At 40.7% G+C, this 5398-nt stretch overlaps 1 protein-coding gene across 2 annotated transcripts in view; it reads right to left on the bottom strand.

Moving 5' to 3' along the window:
- The window catches only part of Plxna4 (plexin A4), a 427134-nt gene that overhangs the window by 386849 nt on the left and 34887 nt on the right, over positions 1–5398 (bottom strand). The gene's annotated exons all lie outside the window — the stretch shown is intronic.

Here is a 5398-nt window from a genome sequence, read left to right as displayed (position 1 = left end):
TTTGACCCAGCTATTCCCCTTCTCGGTCTATTCCCTAAAGACCTAAAAAGAGCATGCTACAGGGACACTGCTACATCGATGTTCATAGCAGCACAATTCACAATAGCAAGACTGTGGAACCAACCTAGATGCCCTTCAATAGACGAATGGATAAAAAAAATGTGGCATTTATACACAATGGAGTATTACTCTGCATTAAAAAATGACAAAATCATAGAATTTGCAGGGAAATGGATGGCATTAGAACAGATTATGCTAAGCGAAGCTAGCCGATCCCTAAAAAACAAATGCCAAGTGTTTTCTTTGATATAAGGAGAGTAACTAAGAACAGAGTTGGGAGGAAGAGCAGGAGAAGAAGATTAACATTAAACTGGGATGAGAGGTGGGAGGGAAAAGGAAAGAGAAGGGAAATTGCATGGAAATGGAAGGAGACCCTCAGGGTTATACAAAATTACATACAAGAGGAAGTGAGGGGAAAGGGGGAAAAAAACAAGGGGGAGAAATGAATTACAGTAGATGGGGTAGAGAGAGAAGATGGGAGGGGAGGGGATGGGGGATAGTAGAGGATAGGAAAGGCAGGAGAATACAACAGACACTAGTATAGCAATATGTAAAACAGTGGATGTGTAACCAATGTGATGCTGCAATCTGTATACGGGGTAAAAATGGGAGTTCATAACCCACTTGAATCAAAGTGTGAAATATGATATATCAAGAACTATGTAATGTTTTGAACAACCAACAATAAAAATTAAAGGAAAAAAAAATTAAAAATAAATAAAAATAAAAAAGAGGAAATGCATGTACTATAAGTCTGTATTTCAGATTATCTAAAAATAATAAATAATACTGGAATATAAAAAAAAGAAAACTCCTTTCCTTGCGTCCGTTTTGACTAGGCTGACATTGTCAAAATAGTGGAATAAAAATCTACTAATCACTAAAAACACAAATACAACAGAAACAGCTACATTTCCAGTCTCTGGTCCTATAATAATGCACATCTTATGGGACTCCCCACCTCCTAGGTCCTGCCTGTCTCCCTGAGCCTGCTGCCACCCATCACCATCTTGCCCTTCTCTCTTCTGCCATAAGACTCAAGGGTCTCATTAGTGGATGTAGGACCCTGCCTCTTCATTCAGGGCTGAGGCACATGAGGAGTCTTAGTGGATTGATAGTCCGCTGCAACTCAAGGGAGTCCCTGATGTACAGATTGCTCCCTGTCCACAGCCACACCTGACCCTACAAAAATCTCCTGGTGTGTGTGTATTGGGTGCATGGTGAGAGGAACATACTCTCCACCTCCCTTCCCAGCACTTATAATATATTGCAAATTGCTGAGAGTCAAACATTGAAAGACTCAAGTCACGGGTTCTCAATGTGAGGTCAGTCCTCAGAGCAGAAGCACCTACAGCACTTAGGAACTGTCAGAAACTCTGGAACACAGTCAGAAACTCTGGAAGTGGCTTCTTATGAGCTCTCCAGGAAATTCTGAAGCAGGGTGAAGTTTGAGAATTATAACTGGCCTTAGTCCAGCCAGTTGATAAATATTGAGTAATACACTCAAGGCTTTGCATCTTCAGGTGGGACTAAGACAGTTCTGTCATCTGTAAAATGGGAATAATGCTGGGTCCTACTTCACTGGGTAGTTGATTACAAAGATTAGATAGGATGTGGCATGTCACAGAAATTCGCAAACTCTAAACATGCATAAGTACTTGCTAGCATTCATTTTCCTAACAAATCTAAGGGATGGTTTCTCCTACTATTGCCATTCAACCATCAAAGGCTCAGTGAAGGCTCAAGAGAGTTTTCTAAGTGAATTGTTCAAGGTCACTGGGCGGTCAAAGGTATCTTAACAGCCATCTCCCCTGGAAGAGGCAGGGTGTCAGCCACGCTCATCTTCCTCTCAGACTTGCAGAAGGTCTCAGTCAGGGGCAATTTCCACTCCCCATGGGCATCTAGAAATGTATAGAGGCTTTTGTGGCTGACTGAGTCTGATCAGCTCTTAGTACACAGAGGACGGAGATGCTCTCCTTGCATTGTGCAAGGTGGTTCTCAATCATGAAGAATTATTGCATCCAAAAGGCCAGGGGCACCTCCATTGGAAAATACTGACCACCCAGAGTTCAGAGCTTCATAGGACAGGACACCAGATCAGAGGCTGCCTAGAGGATCCATCAAATGAATCACAATCAAGGCAGAGAATGGCTGGAAACCTGATAGAGTCTGCAGAACTCCTCATCCAAGTGTTGTTGGGCTAGCTTTTACTCTAGGCATTCCATTATTGTTTTAGTCAGCTTTTTCACTGTTGCAGCTAAAAGACCGAACCAGCACAATTGTATGGGAGGAAAACTTTATTTGGGTGCTCACAGTTTCAGAGGTTTCAATCCTTTGACAGCTGGCTCCATTCCTCAAGGTGAGGCCAAACATCATGGCCGAAGACTGTGGCAGAGGGAAGCAGCTCACAGGATGATCAGAAAGCAGAGACTCCACTCCCCAGATACAAATATATACCCCCAAAGCCACACCCCACCTGCCTCCAGCCACACTCAGTCAATCCCATCAGGGATTGATTCACTGATTAGTTTAAGGCTCTTGCAACCTGAACATTTCCTCTCTGAAGCTTCTCACATTGTCTCTCAAATGAGCTTTTGGGGGACACCTCACATACAAACCATAACAATTATGTAGCCTTAATGTGCAAATGTTTAAATAGCCTCTATTTTCCATCACCCCTCACCAAAACTAAACTAGATATCCACCTCCATGGACACATACGAGCATTTTCAATTCTTTGGTGTTAGGGATTCCCCAAATTCTCCAATTCATACAGGAAATTCATGTTGGGTCAAGAGAGTAGAAGGTGCAGTGTGGACCTATCTTAAAAACTTTGTGCTATTTAGTATTTGTTACTCAGAGAGAAAGTGGGGGTGGCACGAAAGCAATAGTCCAATGTTGGTGGTGTTCAGAAGGTAAAATATTCTGGCTGTCAACCACGCAAAGAGTGGAATGAATTAATCGAATCAATAGATTTATTTTAAAGGGTGTCCAGAGAAAAAGTGCCCAGATATAGAACCTTGGGTGGGGTGGATGTTGCAAAAGGCACAAGACACACACAAATTGCTGGTTTTCCCAAAGCAAGGCCAGTCTGTGACTCTGATGAAGTGGACCGTTTCTCTTAACTTAACACCTCTCTTCCCATACACAGCCCCTTTCTCCAGAGACTTCTACCTAGTGCTTTCACCAGTTTTTCCCCTCCCCACAGAGTAGCAACCGACTGTGCTAAAATGTTCCTTGTCCCGCAAACCATTAAGCTGTCAAGCTGAGGTGGTGAACGGACCCAGGGAGAGCCAGTGCCGGAATGCTAATGGCAAAATTGCAATTATTCTCTCGGCCCTGGACAATTCCTGCTTCAACTTTACTGGCCTCAGGTCATATTTTGTGATCTTTGGATGCTGATGGAAGGGACACGGTTTGATGTAGAAAATAACCAGAGAGATTTTGCCTTGATAGAGATGGAAGGAACTAGTGGAGATTGTTGTGGGTTTTTTTTTTTTTTCTTTTTTCTGTTTTTCTTTTGACATCCACACAGGTGTCATATAATGGCTTCCAGTTATAAAGCCCCCTATCCAAAGGAAAAACAACTTCTCCATAAATACCTTGCCCACGTTAGGGAAATAGCTGTGTTACACACTTGAGTACCATTTTCGAGGACACTTTAAATAGAGCATCGGTCGCTGCTTTCAATTTAACGTGTGACTGGGAGCTGCTAAGGCAGGCAGAGATGATAAGGTGTGGGCACAAGCTCACATTTTCCATTGGTGCGTCTGCTCAGACTTTTAACAGATCCAGAGCACTTCGGGTATCTGGAGGGGCAAGCCACATGCAAGAACCGCTGAACGAATGCACAAGCACCTACTATGCATGAACCAGGCAAGCTGCTAGGCACTTCCCCTAGATGATGTAATTTGCTTTGCATGCAAATTACAATATTTCAAAAAGAGATATTACAAGTGCTCTAAGATAACTAAAAGGCTACACAAGTTCACAGCACAGTTGGGTGGTTTCCATTTTTTCCTTGTGCAAAAATTCATTCTGTTATGAGAGTTAAATGAGATAATGTATGGCTGATGCCGAGGACAATGCCTGGAAAGAAATAAGTACTTTATAATGGTAGCAGTAGACACAGAAAGTAGGATGACGACTCTTGATGTTATTCTTGATCCTTTTAATTAAATAAATCTATTTGAAAGTAAAAGCAGGAGGATTATCAGAGAAAACTTGGTCAATAATGGGTAATATTTGGACAGATGATGAAAAAACACTGCAACTGAAATTAAGCATTCAGTTGATGGATTATAAAAGAGTACAGATGCAAGAAAATGGAGGACTTTCTCAGGAAAGAAATAGTACAATGTGTCTTTAATTTTTTTGCATCTGTATTATCACATGCAAAGATGCAGATTTCTTTTTATTTATCCTCCTTGGAGTTTTTTTTAGCCATCATGAATCTGTGCATCAATACTTTTCCTCACTTATAGAAAATTCATACCCATTACTTCTTCCAAGTACATTTTCCCTATTCTCTGCATTTTTTTGTAGAAATCTAATTCAAGAGGTAAGGCCTCTCATGGTACCCCCTGTCAATCCCTCCTATTCTGTGCCTATTACCCTTCATTTGGGTGATTTCTTTTGCCCTGTCCCCCACTTTATTTATTATCTCTTCAGCTATTTCTAAATTCTTTTTTTCTTAATTTCCATTGCTGTATTTTTTCAGTCGTAGAATTTATTTTCGGTTCTTATTTCATATCTGCTGGATCATTTCCCTGGTTTCTAGTTTGCTGCCAAAATTCATAATCTTGCCTTATTTCTACTTGAAAATAGTAAACATGGTTAAAGTTAGTGCCTCATATTTTTCACACTCCCTGCCCCTCCCTTACCCTCCCTCCCCTCTGCCCTATCTAGGTTTTGTCTATTCCTCCCATGCTCCCCCTCCCAACCCCACTATGAGTCAGCCTCCTTAAATCAGAGAAAACAGTCGGCATTTGTTTTTTGGGACTGGCTAACTTCACTTGGCATGATATCCTCCAACTTCATCCATTTACCTGCAAATGCTATACAACCAGAGATATGAAAAACTGTGCTCTTTATGTGTAATATGAGTTGTAATGCATTCTGCTGTCATATATAACAAATTAGAATAAAAATATAAATTTTTAAAAAATAGAATCTAGAAATGATGTACCTGAGAAAGTAGACATTTTATTTAATGAGGGTGGTGAATAACCCAACTACCCAAAGTTAATATATTTTCCTTGCTGTTTGGTGCTTGTTTTTGGAAGTTCTGATATATATATATATATATATATATATATATATATATATATATATATAT

The sequence above is a fragment of the Marmota marmota genome, unplaced genomic scaffold (genome assembly GCF_001458135.2).
Source record: "Marmota marmota marmota unplaced genomic scaffold, marMar, whole genome shotgun sequence".
Taxonomy (NCBI): Eukaryota; Metazoa; Chordata; class Mammalia; order Rodentia; family Sciuridae; genus Marmota; species Marmota marmota.
The sequence above is the reverse complement of the archived record's forward strand: the minus strand, read 5'-3'. Positions and strand labels throughout refer to the sequence as shown.